Genomic DNA, 16,038 nt, shown 5'->3' with positions numbered 1-16,038 from the left:
ATGTATTTATATTTTTTAAAGCAATCTAAATATTAAATACAAAATCGGAATAATAAGTATGCTAGATGTCGTCGAAATTCCTAGCAGTTTCGAAGTAAGCATCCAAATACTTGTTAGTAAAAATATTTTGAATATCATATCAACAACAAATAATCTGAAAAGAACAAATTGATGAATAAACAAAAATACACACATAAGTTTGCTATGAAATAAATTGTACGCAAAGATTAAAGGCCCGGGCAGACGGTAAAAACAAAATGCATGCCATTTCAATGACAAATACTGTTAAAATAACAGAAAGTGTTATGGAATCTTCATGAAAAATACATTGTTGCATAAGGGTTTAATAACAGTTTATGTTATCATAACAAAATTTGTAATTGGTCTGATATTGGTTGAAAGCCAAAACAACTTTAGAATAACATTTTTTGTTGTGGAAGAATACCTCCAACTACCCGATCAGAGCATGAGCATGAGCATGAGCATGAGAGACCACCCATGGTTGTCCTTCTCCGTTGCTGAACAGGACCGTAATATCCCATCAGCACAACTGGTCACACGCTTCAACGATCAAATGATGTTTCCCTTATCAACAGCATGCATGAATGCGCTGAAAAGATAAAACATCACGATCGTCAAAACTAGAGCCGGTGCGAATAGGAAACAGTCGTTGGCCACCAACGGCGCCCGCCATGTCAGTTTGTAGATCTCGAGGGGATGGGACGGGAATGTTAGTTAGCACAGGCTGCTACCAAGGGTGGGTTCTATACGATATCCACACCCCCGCGTGTGCCGGAAAACTACTTCTCGATTTTGTTAGTGGGAAAGGGTAATGGCCAGGATTCATCATAGAGGATGATGATGTGGCCCAATAATCAATGAATTTTGTTGAATAGGATGATGTATTATGTATTCTCAAGGCAATCAATCGGATGATGCGGATGAGACCATTCCCGGTTATTTGGTGTTGAGTTTAGCATAAATGATTCAATCTTAGACAGCCGGCTGTGGAAAGATAGGATCAAAATAATGTGTGATTAAAAAAACGAACTGGATCAACTCTGCTGTCATCGTGACAACTAGAGCTAGCCGCACCTTCACACACACACACACACACGCACGAACTCACCCGAAATACACACCGACGACGATCGACGAAAAAGGAACGCGAAAAAGAAAAAATGCGTCCCGACGGACAGGCACCGCGAAACGAACCGGCTCAGCTCTGCTGTCATCGTGACAACTAGAGCTAGCCGCACCTTCACACACACACACACGCACGAACTCACCCGATATACACACCGACGACGATCGACGAAAACGGAACGCGAAAAAAAAAAATGCGTCCCGACGGACAGGCACCGCGAAACGAACCGGCTCAGCTCTGCTGTCATCGTGACAACTAGAGCTAGCCGCACCTTCACACACACACACGCACGAACTCACCCGAAATACACACCGACGACGATCGACGAAAACGGAACGCGAAAAAGAAAAAATGCGTCCCGACGGACAGGCACCGCGAAACGAACTGGCTCAGCTCTGCTGTCATCGTGACAACTAGAGCTAGCCGCACCTTCACACACACACACGCACGAACTCACCCGAAATACACACCGACGACGATCGACAAAAAAGGAACGCGAAAAAAAATGCGTCCCGACGGACAGGCACCGCGAAACGAACCGGCTCAGCTCTGCTGTCATCGTGACAACTAGAGCTAGCCGCACCTTCACACACACACACACGCACGAACTCACCCGACATACACACCGACGACGATCGACGAAAAAGGAACGCGAAAAAGAAAAAATGCGTCCCGACGGACAGGCACCGCGAAACGAACCGGCTCAGCTCTGCTGTCATCGTGACAACTAGAGCTAGCCGCACCTTCACACACACACACACGCACGAACTCACCCGGTATACACACCGAAGACGATTGACGAAAACGGAACGCGAAAAAAAAAAAATGCGTCCCGACGGACAGGCACCGCGAAACGAACCGGCTCAGCTCTGCTGTCATCGTGACAACTAGAGCTAGCCGCACCTTCACACACACACACACGCACGAACTCACCCGATATACACACCGACGACGATCGACGAAAACGGAACGCGAAAAAAAAAATGCGTCCCGACGGACAGGCACCGCGAAACGAACCGGCTCAGCTCTGCTGTCATCGTGACAACTAGAGCTAGCCGCACCTTCACACACACACACACGCACGAACTCACCCGATATACACACCGACGACGATCGACGAAAACGGAACGCGAAAAAGAAAAAATGCGTCCCGACGGACAGGCACCGCGAAACGAACTCCAACCTCCAACTACCCGGTAATAACTAAATTCATGCCATTTTAATAACAAATACTGTTAAAATAAAAGAAAATGTTATGGAATATTCTTGAAAATCCATTTTTGCATAAGAGTTCAATAACAGTTTATGTTATCATAAGACAATTTGTTATCGGTCTGATATTGATTGAAAGCCAGAAAAACTTGGGAATAACATTTTTTGTTATGGAAGAATACCTCCAATTGTTATTGGGATGATCGGATTAGTTATTAAAATAACAAAAAATAATAACAAAGATTTGTTCGAAGAATATCGTAAAATGTTATTAGTCCCCGGGCGGAAAGTGAGTTGGTAGCGATAACTTCGAACTATCTTGGCTTGTTTATTCGCATCTTGCTGTAAACTCCTCGAGTTATGACGACTTTTGAAACCGACTGCGTATCATGGAAAGTATATTCCATGATCATACTGCATTATCTACAGTTGATATTGAGCTGTTAGTGGTAGTTTTTTTAGACTTAGCAAAAATTTCGAAAATTTTATTTTTCCAAAATTTTACCCGAACATCATGAAATGATTATTTTGACTTTATTTCAAATTTATACTGGACTTAGCAAAATTTGCACCCGGGCAGAAAGTTACATCTTCCTGAAAACTTGTCATGTTCGCAAAAACACAAACATGTCAAGTACCTGTTAACTTCCAGTTAAGAGTTAATCAAACATAAACGCGAACATAATTTACTCTACGCATATCAAAAAATTATCAACTTAAGTTCGTGTTGGAAACTTCAAATTATCATGCTATGGTGCGGAAAAATATCATCCATAAACATAAAATTATCCCAACCAGTTCATTTTTTTCCTGGAAAAATATGGGACGAAAAATATCATACAAAAACATAAAAGTTTCATAACAAGTTGTGATGTTTCCAGATATTTTTTTTTCTGTAATAATTTGGTTGCTTTAGAAAGCGTAATACACAGTAAGAAAATATAAGTTTCATATAGACTGTTTTTCAATTGTATTTAAATAAAACAAATTAATTTAATGATATAATGTGATTTTCTAGTAAAATTTTTTTTTATTGAATAAGCCTAAAATTAAAAACTCTAGCAAACAAACTGCTGGAAGACTCAACATAATGACAATCTAAATTTTTTTTAATATTTGTATACAGTCATCCCTCATATTCGGAACAGTTTACAGATCGGCCAATGTTCAAAAAATCATAGAAAATCGATAATTGAACATAATGATTCGCTTTTACTTTCATTTGAAAGCTGTTTTTGCGATCTTTCGAATGCTGTATTGAACAACTGCAAATTTTAACATTTTATATCAAGTTTTTGAAGAAAAACTTTGACCCTTGAAATCCACAAATTCGGAACACTTTTTTCTTACGATGTAAACAATCTTTTTTATCGCTCCTGGGGTACATATATAAAAAAAAAGTGACTTCACATTCTGAAACTAATAAAACTCATGCTTCGTAATGTTTTATGAATGGTCTGCTAACTTTTTTTGTGAAAATATCACACAATTATGGAACAGGCAATTTGGAAGCAGCGTTTTGCTGCTCTGAATAAAATGGTCTCGAAATGCAGTTTTTTGTTTAAAAGTTCTACTTACATTAATGAAATAGCAAAAGAATGTCCAAATAAAGGTACACAGAAAAGATGCATTTGGCATGCTTTTGACAAATTATCACAAAAGTGTTCCGAATTTGTGGGTGTTCCGAATATGTGGGATGACTGTATCATTTGCCGTATAATTCGAATTAATTCAAAGTTTAGTGTGAATAAGTAAGGCTGGTACACATTTTATTTAAAGTTTTCGTCACTTCTCCCTTCGAAGTTTGCCCGAAAAATCAGGGGGCAGCAAAAAATTACATCCAAAATTGCATACTACTAACAATATTAAAACAAATCAAACTTTTTGTAAAGCCAAGTCAAAGAAAAAGCTTCGAAAATCTGTACAATTGAACTAAACAAATCAATAATGCACTAATTTATTTGCATTAGCCGCTGAAAATTTTCCTGAAATTCTAGCAAACCTATTTGAAAGTGTAGAAATTTGTAAATATTGTCAAGGCGGAAGCGTTACAACTGGGCAACGTGGCTCGGTCTTAAAACAAACATTTAAATTTATAAAATTCCCAAACAAAAAAAAAATAAACAAAAATATGGTCTTTAAAGGAAAGAATAAAAAAAATATATGCAATCCTTATCAATAAATAATTTATTTTCAGAATTTTATATCAATCTGTCAAAAGTCAATAATGTGTATTCAAAATCAGCATAAATAACAGAATGAAAAACTGAACTTTGCTAAACAAACATTGAAATGTTTGAAAGAATTTCTAAACTGAAGTGATAGGTTCACTTTGAAATAATAATTCTCGTACATACCTTGTTAATCCTCATCCAATCCATCCAGAGAGCATATGATTGCAGCACAATTCATTTTTGCAGTTGATTGGTCAAAGTAAACAAAATTCTAGAAGCCGAATGTCCAGAAAATGCCCGTTAGTAGATCTGTAAAAGAAAATAAAACACAAAGCATCAATTCTCAAACAAAATTTATGGAATAATTAAAAATTCAATAGTAAACAAAGAAAAAGAAAACAAGCAATACTTATCTGAGTTTTAAAAATCGTCGAAAAATATTTGTCGGCTTGACTAGTAGAAACAACATCTGTAGCCGCTTCAGGTGGACTCATCCTCCTCCGTGAAACTGCTTTCGAGCCACTCAATTGAATCACCTCCTCCGGAATCACAAGAGGAAGGTTCATCCTTCTGTCGCTGACACTCCAAAACGATAGAAACAATGTCACAGTGTCACGTCCAGTCCCCAATCACCACCATGATGCAGAAACGTAAACAATCACACGCACACTCGCGAAAACACACGGATCAAATACGGTTTCCCCACAAATCGCGATTCTGATGACGCGACGACAAAAACCAAAACAAATCGACACTGCTGTTTTCCTCCACCGAAAACTGACAAAATCGCCAAAATCATTCCGGCGTTGATCCACGTCTTAACATCACCGGCAGGAGGAGGAGGAGGAACGATGAAAAGCGGCATGTAGGCAGGAGGATTTCGCTAACGTAATTTTTTTTCCACAAACATTTCGCAACTCTCACATAAAACGACACCAACGAACGCACATTCCCACGGCCAAAATACGCACTTACAACCCGCGGCGATTCACGGGCTGTTGTTAATCAGTGGAAAACTACTGCACCAAAAACGTAAACAAACCCTTGTCCTTGTCCTGGCGAATCCGCCAAAATCCTTTCCTCGTTAATCCACAGCAGCATCTTGAGCAAGAGGATTACTTTTCTGGGGCAGCGGCTTGGCCGAAACTTTCCTTGCACCCGTCAACACGGAGCGAAACTTTTTCTTCGCCCCCCAGCCACAAAAACACAAACAATCACTTAACCACAACATATCACGGTCTCGAACACCACGGAACGAACGAACACACACTACCTCGGCCACAGAACGTACTCACAACCCGCGGCGATTCGCGGACTATAATTCATCCGCGGAAAACTACTGCGCGAAAACGTAAACAAACCAGCCCGCCACGAACGCAAAAGCTGTCTGTCTGCCGATTGCCGATTCCTGTCAAGACAGGTCGCGCGCGTTGCGTGCGAGCAGTGAACGAAAGAAGAGAGAAGAGAGAGAGAGAGAGCGAGCGCGTGGGCTCATTTTTGCGCTTTGCGATGAAATTTTATATGCGGTAAAATACTTTTTAATGTGATTAGTTTAACTAGTGTATTTGAAGTAAATTAAAGTGAAAAAAAATTCAATAATAATGTCCATTAACAAAACTGCCATTTTAGGTAAGTCCCGCTTGAAAAAAATTTAATTTTATAAATCATCTCATAATCCAGGGTTTTCAAAAATATTCTAAGTGTCGGAAAAGTGAAATTTTGTCGAGGAGTGAAAATTTTGCTAAGTCCAACAAAAACAAGATAAAACTAGAAAATATCATCTCATGATAAAGAGGTCGAAATTTTTTCTAAGTCCCAAAATAATTTGGCTTTCGAAATTCTGCTAAGTTCAGCAAAATCAAGATAAAACAAAATAATATCATCGCATGATAAAGATTTCGAAATTTTTTCTAAGTCCCAAAATAATTTGGCTTTCGAAATTTTTCTAAGTCCAGCAAAAACATGATAAAACAAAATTATATCATCTCATGATAAAGAGGTCAATTTTTTTTCTAAGTCCCAAAATAATTCGGCTTTCGATTTTTTTGTAAGTCCGGTAATATCATGAGAAAATGAAAGTTTATCAACTGATGATAAAAGGTCTACAAACATAGAAAGGAACATAGATTTTGGCGCTCATTTTAAGAGTTTTTGGAACAAATATCAAACATGCCATGATATCAAAAACAACTCAATTTATTTTTTTGTTCGTCCCATGATGCGACTTTCTGCCCGGGCAGTCACTGACAGAATTTTCAATTTCCGACACTTAGAATAATTTTTCATGAGCTGATATTTTAAAATTTGATTTTATTTATGCTGGACTTTGAAATTTTTGCGTATATTTTTAAATTCTTTACTTTTTACAGAAAAAGCATTTTTTGGGACTTAGAAAATTTTCGGGAGGTTGGAAACATGATAAATTATTTTGATGTTTATTTTTGCTTTGAACCAAAATTTCGGAAAAATCGACGAAATTACAGGAAATTTTTGTCCGATTTTTACAAAAACATCAGTTTGTTCCTAAAATAATGTCCCTAACAAAACGTCTTCATTGAAATTTTGAAATTCGAAAGTTGGTTTTTAATAATTATTGATATACCCCCTACAAAAATCGTTCCGGCACTTAGAAAACTTACGGGATCCGTATCACGACAAGATTTTTGGTAGAATTTATTTGATTTTTTGGACTTAGCAAAATTTTGGCTTTTGGCCAGTAAAATATTTTCAACACTTAGAAATTTTTCGAGAGCAGGAAAATGAACAAAAAAAATTGGGACTTAGAAATTTTTTGGGAGTTTGGAAACATGATAAATTATTTTGATGTTTATTTTTGCTTTGAACCAAAATTTCGGAAAAATCGTCGAAATTACAGGAAATTTTCGTCCGATTTTTACAAAAACATCAGTTTGTTCCTAAAATAATGTCCCTAACAAAACGTTTTCATTGAAATTTTGAAATTCGAAAGTTGGTTTTTAATAATTATTGATATACCCCCTACAAAAATCGTTCCGGCACTTAGAAAATTTACGGGATCCGTATCACGACAAGATTTTTGGTAGAATTTATTTGATTTTTTGGACTTAGCAAAATTTTGGCTTTCGGCCTGGTAAAATATATTCAATACTTAGAAATTTTTCGAGAGCAGGAAAATTAACAAAAAAAAATTGGGACTTAGAAAATTTTTGGGAGTTTGGAAACATGATAAATTATTTTGATGTTTATTTTGCTTTGAACCAAAATTTCGGAAAAATTGTCGACATTACAGGAAATTTTCGTCCGATTTTTACAAAAACATCAGTTTGTTCCTAAAATAATGTCCCTAACAAAACGTCTTCATTGAAATTTTTAAATTCGAAAGTTGGTTTTTAATAATTATTGATATACTGCCCATGATCGCATGAATGTCCCATATGCATTTTCGTCACTTTTGAGTTATTGATGCAGTTTGGTTCAATATCGTGTGCTCTTTCAAAAGAGCCTATAACATCCAGTACTTTGTTCTAAAAATCAGGAGGAAATCCAGTTTTTTCGTGAAAACTTAACACGTAGCCTTATGTGTGGGACAAACTTGTTTAGCGTTTTTCTCAGCTTGCTGTTTTTGCATATGGGACATTTATGCGAACATGGGCAGTATACCCCCTACAAAAATCGTTCCGGCACTTAGAAAATTTACGGGATCCGTATCACGACAAGATTGTTGGTAGAATTTATTAGATTTTCAGGACTTTGCGAAATTTTTGCTCTCAGCCAGTTGAATATTTTTCAACATTTTGAAAAATTATTTTGATAAGAAACATTACCAGGCTTTTTGAAATTTTACTGTGGATTTTTGGACTTATGCAATTTTAGGAATATTTTCATAGACTTCTATTTTTAATTAAAAAAAAAATGGAATATAGAGACTTTGGATTTTTCGTGATTTGGAAAATTATTGTGACATTTTGGCGATTCAACGCTTTCTCCACAATTTTTTAATGAGTTTTTAAAGTAAAATAATTTTTCAACTTTGAAAAATCTTGTTTTGATGTAAGTGCGTATATTCCTGCAATATTACTCATATTTGTGAAGAGGAAGAAGGGGGGGGGGGTCTGAATTGTGGCGGGGTGCATTAAAAACCAATAAAATTATTTTTGGGGTCAAAATCTACTTTATGAACTTGATATGATTTTTGGAAGATTTCAGTTATTTGCTACTATAAACTCAACTTGATGTGGCATTGTTGGTCAAATAAACTCAACAAGATTTTTCGCAGATACGCCTCGAACAATTTATGTTCGTGGCCATGTTCGGTTATCTCTTAACCATACCCTGGGGTGAACTTGACTTGTTCGTGTTTTTACGAACATGGGTAGATTTTTCCAAGATGCAACTTTCTGCCCGGGCGCTGTTATTAGAATAACAATCCAATAACAAAAAAATCATAACGGCGAATAACAAATCTTGTTATAAATATCATAAAATGGCCTAGTATTTTCAAATAACAAAGAATAATATTCCCAAGTTATTCCCGTCTGCTCGGGTATAATTGGGATGGTCGGAGTAGTTGTTAAAATAACAAAAAAAAAAAAATTACAAAGATTTGTTCGAAGAATAACTAAAAATGTTATTAGTCTGTTTTTCAATAACAAAACCCGCCCGGGCAGAAAGTTGCATCTTGGAAAAATCTACCCATTTTTTTTTTGAAATTAAATATGTCTTTATTGAACTTTCTTATAATAATTACATTTCATTTACATTCTAAGTGGTATGGCTAAATGCTCTTCATCTTTATTGTATTTTTCGTTTTATTATTAACTGTTCACATTCATTTATTTGCTTCGAATTGTTTTACATTTTTGCATTAAATCGAATACATTTGGGTAAAAAAGAAAAAAAATCACTTTAACAACTAATCCTAACTTAAAACTAAAAAATGTAAATTCATTAAAATATTCAAAATCATTAGAACGAGTAAACTACGAACTGTATTTTAAGATGAATGCTCCAAGGGTTCTTACTTGTTCCTGGCGAGTTTTGCAACCACGCAGAGTTGTTGTCATCTCGATGAAAATGTTCAAAAGTTCTTGTGGTGAAAACAGGTCACTACTGCCTTCACCCGTTGATGCTGGTTGGTTTTCCCTCGGTTGCTGACTGAAGCCTGGAGGTGTTGTATTCTCTGCAACTTTTTGCCGCTGATTCAACGGCAATGGCTGCAGATTTGGAACCACTCGAACAGATCCCGCTCCAGGTGACGCCAAAGCAGGAAAATCCACGTCCGTGAATGCTGGTGGTGTTTTGCGACGATTTGGTTGGTGCCTCGTCGTCGCTTGCTGCCGAATTTTTACAAACTCAGCACGTTTTGGGCAGCTTCGATTCTTGGTGGAATGGTCGCCGCCGCAATTGAAGCATTTCGCTTCGATGTTCTCGTTGATTGTTTCGCAAGCTTGAGTTTTGTGCTCACCTCCGCAGGTTGCACAACGACTCTTGATGAAACAGTTCCTTCCACCATGCCCAAACTGCAAGCAGTTCGAACATTGCGTCACGTCACGGTGTACTGGACGATAACGTTCCCAAGTCACGATGATGTTGAAAATTGCCCGAACTGCTTTCAGCTCAGACGGCGTTGTTGATCCTTTCTCGAGATGAACCAGGTACAGTTGATCACGATACTTGATGTCCTTGTTGTGTCTCGTCATCTTGAAGACTTCGATCACGTTCAACTTAAGAGTTTTGAGCTCTTCTTTCAGCACACTCACATCCATGTCGTACAGGCCTCGGAGGACCTGTTTCATGGGGCGTTTACCTGGATCGTCATGGCTGTAGTATTCAATCTTGGTGTTGTTCAGAAAATCCCGAACGTAGTTGTAATCCTTTCTGGTAGGTAGCAGAATTTTGAGTCCATCAGCACACAAGCGAATGGAAGCTCGTAAAGCACCAGATTTGATAAACCCGGTCAGCCACTTTCGCACCGAATCCGATGACGATGTTTTCACAAAAATGGGTGGCAACTTCTCCCGTCGTTCAAATTCTTCCTTCTCGCTCACGTCCACAGGGAGGGTAGCGAACTGGTTTCCAGACGAATTTCGAGCGTCCTTGCTCAAACTGCCTGGCTTTGCAGGTAGCGCTTCGGCATTCTTTAGCTTCTTCAAATCTGCCGATCCTGCTGGTGAGGACCGCCTCTTTTTCTTGCCGTGAGGCATTTTTGCACTTTTTAAGCACTTGTTTGGTGTTGGAGGGACGCACGTCTGACTCGCTGCTCTGCTGATCGCAGACTCAAAAATCTACCCATGTTCGTAAAAACACGAACAAGTTAAGTTCACCCCAGGGTATGGTTAAGAGATAACCGAACATGGCCACGAACATAAATTGTTCGAGGCGTATCTGCGAAAAATCTTGTTGAGTTTATTTGACCAACAATGCCACATCAAGTTGAGTTTATAGTAGCAAACAACTGAAATCTTCCAAAAATCATATCAAGTTCATAAAGTAGATTTTGATCCCAAAAATAATTTTATTGGTTTTTAATGCACCCCGCCACAATTCAGACCCCCCCCCCCCTTCTTCCTCTTCACAAATATGAGTAATATTGCAGGAATATACGCACTTACATCAAAACAAGATTTTTCAAAGTTGAAAAATTATTTTACTTTAAAAACTCATTAAAAAATTGTGGAGAAAGCGTTGAATTGCCAAAATGTCACAATAATTTTCCAAATCACGAAAAATCCAAAGTCTCTATATTCCATTTTTTTTTAATTAAAAATAAAAGTTTATGAAAATATTCCTAAAATTGCATAAGTCCAAAAATCCACAGTAAAATTTCAAAAAGCCTGGTAATGTTTCTTATCAAAATAATTTTTCAAAATGTTGAAAAACTTTCAACTGGATGAGAGCAAAAATTTCGCAAAGTCCTGAAAATCTAATAAATTCTACCAAAAATCTTGTCGTGATACGGATCCCGTAAATTTTCTAAGTGCCGGAACGATTTTTGTAGGGGGTATATCAATAATTATTAAAAACCGACTTTCGAATTTCAAAATTTCAATGAAGACGTTTTTTAAGGGACATTATTTTAGGAACAAACTGATGTTTTTGTAAAAATCGGACAAAAATTTCCTGTAATTTCTACGATTTTTCCGAAATTTTGGTTCAAAGCAAAAATAAACATCAAAATAATTTATCATGTTTCCAAACTCCCAAAAGTTTTCTAAGTCCCAAAAAATGCTTTTTCTGTAAAAGTAAAGAATTGAAAAATATACGCAAAAATGTCAAAGTCCAGCATAAATAAAATCAAACTTTAAAATATCAGCTCATGAACATTATTCTAAGTGTCGGAAATTGAAAATTATGTCAGTGACTGCTAATTTTTCTAAGTCCAGCATAAATTTGAAATAAAGTCAAAATAATCATTTCATGATGTTCGGGTAAAATTTTGGAAAAAATAAAATTTTCGAAATTTTTGCTAAGTCCAAAAAAACTACCACTAACACCTCAATATCAACTGTAGATAATGCAGTATGATCATGGAATATACTTTCCATGATACGCAGTCGGTTTCAAAAGTCGTCATAACTCGAGGAGTTTACAGCAAGATGCGAATAAACAAGCCAAGATAGTTCGAAGTTATCGCCACCAACTCACTTTCCGCCCGGGAACCAATAACACAGAAGGAATTATGAAGGAATAACAAGGTTTGTTATTTTGTGCGGAGAGGTGGAGCAGCATAATAACAAAAATTGTTATTGAACTGGTATGTCTCCATAACAAAAAAAAAAGTACTTTTCGATGCAAATTCAATTTTGCATTCAAAAAGAATGTCAAATTTGTTTTTGCATGAAACTTCGATTATTTCCAAAAATCACTATTTTTTCAAAAACTCATAACACGGCGGCAGATTTTTTGACCATGTTGCGGACTCAAAAGTTGCGGATTTTTGTCCCCTAAAACATATCAAAAAATCTTGAAAATAAAAAAATACGTATTTTGGGAAATTGAGTTTTAGTGCAAAAAAAGTTGATAAAAAAATCTGCAATTTTTTTTTCCGTGTACCTATTTTTTTTTCTCAAAAGTCCTCAACAATACCTACAACTTTGCCGAATTAATCAGAAAATTCACTCAAAAGTTACAGCTGTTTGAATATTTACATACCATTTTTGTATGGACAGCTGCCAAAATTGTATGAAGACTTGTATGGGTAAACCAATGACACAAAATAGCTTATTTGGTCATAGGGAAGGCCCCCACAAAGTTTGAGTCAAATAAAAAAATACAAAAAATAAAAATGGTCGAAATCGGCCGATTTCGTAGAGAGTTGCTCTCTTTATTTTTGACATTTGATTATAATTTGCTTTGCATTTGCTGCCATTTTTGAAAATTTGAAATTTTCTTACATTTTTTTTAAATTTTTATAGACATTTATGTATGACGAGTGCTGTCAATAATTTATGACATTTTTGATATTTTGACTCTTGCTGACATTTTTGACACTTTTTGGCACTTCTAATTTCTTTTTTAGCCGGGACCGTGGTGTAGGGGTAAGCGTGGTTGCCTCTCACCCAGTCGGCCTGGGTTCGATCCCAGACGGTCCCGGTGGCATTTTTCGAGACGAGATTTGTCTGATCACGCCTTCCGTCGGACGGGAAGTAAATGTTGGCCCCGGACTAACCTAAAAAGGTTAGGTCGTTAGCTCAGTCCAGGTGTAGGAGTCGTCTCCCTGGGTCCTGTCTCGGTGGAGTCGCTGGTAGGCAGTTGGACTAACAATCCAAAGGTCGTCAGTTCGAATCCCGGGGTGGATGGGAGCTAAGGTGTAAAAAGAGGTTTGCAATTGCCTCAACAATCAAGCCTTCGAACACCTAGTTTCGAGTAGGAATCTCGCAATCGAGAACGCCAAGGCAATGCTGTAGAGCGAATAATTTGATTTTGATTTTTGAATTTCTTTTTTCCCCCAAATTCACACTTTTTCTTTTAGTTTTTACGACATCTCTATTGTCACTTCTAACATCTCACTTTACACTTATCTTTATTTCTTACTTCATACTTTCTATTTCTTAAGCCTTACTTCTCTTTCTCTCTTTTTTTATTTTTTTCGACATTTTTTTGTAAAATTATTGTAATTTTTATCAGTATTTAAGTGCAGTATTTTTTTTTTCAAATTTTAAATACCTTGTCATAAGCTAATTTTTAGCCGCATGAGACAATTAAGATTAATCACTCCTGAGCAGTTCTCTACGGAATCGGTCTTTTTTCTTTAATTTTAATTTTTGTATTTTTTAATCCGGCTGAAACTTTTTTGGTGCCTTCGGTATGCCCAAAGAAGCCATTTTGCATCATTAGTTTGTCCATATAATTTTCCATACAAATTTGGCAGCTGTCCATACAAAAATGATATGTGAAAATTCAAAAATCTGTATCTTTTGAAGGAATTTTTTGATCGAGTTGGTGTCTTCGGCAAAGTTGTAGGTATGGATATGGACTACACTGAAAAAAAAAATGATACACGGTAAAAAAAATTTGGTGATTTTTAATTTAACTTTTTGTCACTAAAACTTGATTTGCAAAAACACACTATTTTTAATTTTTTTTATTTTTTGATATGTTTTAGAGGACATAAAATGCCAACTTTTCAGAAATTTCCAGAATGGGCAAAAAATCTTTGACCGAGTTATGATTTTTTGAATCAATACAGATTTTTTCAAAAAAATGAAATATCAGTCGCAAAAATTTTTCAACTTCATTTTTCGATGTAAAATCGAATTTGCAATCAAAAAGTACTTTAGTGATTTTTTGATAAAGTGCACCGTTTTCAAGTTATAACCAATTTTAGGTAACTTTTTTGAAAATAGTCGCAGTTTTTCATTTTTTAAAATTAGTGCCCATGTTTGCCCATCTTTGAAAAAAATATTTATGAAAAGCTGAGAAAATTCTCTATATTTTGCTTTATTGAACTTTGTCGATACGACCCATAGTTGCTGAGATATTGCCATGCAAAGGTTAAAAAACAGGAAAATTGATGTTTTCTAAGTCTCACCCAAATAACCCACCATTTTCTAATGTCGATATCTCAGCAACTATAGGTCCGATTTACAATGTCATAACATGAAACATTCGTGAAATTTTCCGATCTTTTCGAAAAAAATATTTTCAAAATTTTAAAATCAAGACTGACATTTCAAATGGGCGTAATATTGAATGTTTGGCCCGTTTGAAATGTTAGTCTTGATTTTAAATTTTTGAAAATATTTTTTTCGAAAAGATCGGAAAATTTCACGAATGTTTCATGTTTTAACATTGTAAATCGGACCTATAGTTGCTGAGATATCGACATTAGAAAATGGTGGGTTATTTGGGTGAGACTTAGAAAACATCAATTTTCCTGTTTTTTACCTTTGCATGGCAATATCTCAGCAACTATGGGTCGTATCGACAAAGTTCAATAAAGCAAAATATAGAGAATTTTCTCAGCTTTTCATAAATATTTTTTTCAAAGATGGGCAAACATGGGCACTAATTTTAAAAAATGAAAAACTGCGACTATTTTCAAAAAAGTTACCTAAAATTGGTTATAACTTGAAAACGGTGCACTTTATCAAAAAATCACTAAAGTACTTTTTGATTGCAAATTCGATTTTACATCGAAAAATGAAGTTGAAAAATTTTTGCGACTGATATTTCATTTTTTTGAAAAAATCTGTATTGATTCAAAAAATCATAACTCGGTCAAAGATTTTTTGCCCATTCTGGAAATTTCTGAAAAGTTGGCATTTTATGTCCTCTAAAACATATCAAAAAATAAAAGAAATTAAAAATAGTGTTTTTTTGCAAATCAAGTTTTAGTGACAAAAAGTTAAATTAAAAATCACCAAATTTTTTTTTACCGTGTATCATTTTTTTTCAGTGTAGTCCATATCCATACCTACAACTTTGCCGAAGACACCAACTCGATCAAAAAATTCCTTCAAAAGATACAGATTTTTGAATTTTCACATATCATTTTTGTATGGACAGCTGCCAAATTTGTATGGAAAATTATATGGACAAACTAATGATGCAAAATGGCTTCTTTGGGCATACCGAAGGCAACAAAAAAGTTTCAGCCGGATTAAAAAATACAGAAAAAATCGAATGACCGAAATCTCAGAGAACTGCTCTCCTATGGACGTTTGTGGAAATTTTGGGCCTGTTGAATATAGCCGGAAACAGGTTCGTAGTCTAGCGCAAAAATGACTAGACAACCATTAGTCCATCCATCACCCAAAACAAAAGATATGCTAATTCCGCTATATAGCGGAATTAAAAGGAACAACTCGTCTCTTTGTATTCATAAAATAAATTATCTTTCCAAATATGTTATAACATTGGGGGGTATCTTCTTTTATTTGGCCACTACAGCCAAAACGCTGAAAAAAAACTTGGATTTTTTTTAAAAGGGAGCCGAAGAATCGGTCTGATGTGTGTGTATCATAACATTTATCGATTTTAGTAAATCATTCCAGCGCGCTTTAGTTTGGCTAAGGACTTAGGTTG

Source organism: Culex pipiens, chromosome 1 (assembly GCF_016801865.2).
Source record: "Culex pipiens pallens isolate TS chromosome 1, TS_CPP_V2, whole genome shotgun sequence".
Classification (NCBI taxonomy): Eukaryota; Metazoa; Arthropoda; class Insecta; order Diptera; family Culicidae; genus Culex; species Culex pipiens.
The sequence above is the reverse complement of the archived record's forward strand: the minus strand, read 5'-3'. Positions refer to the sequence as shown.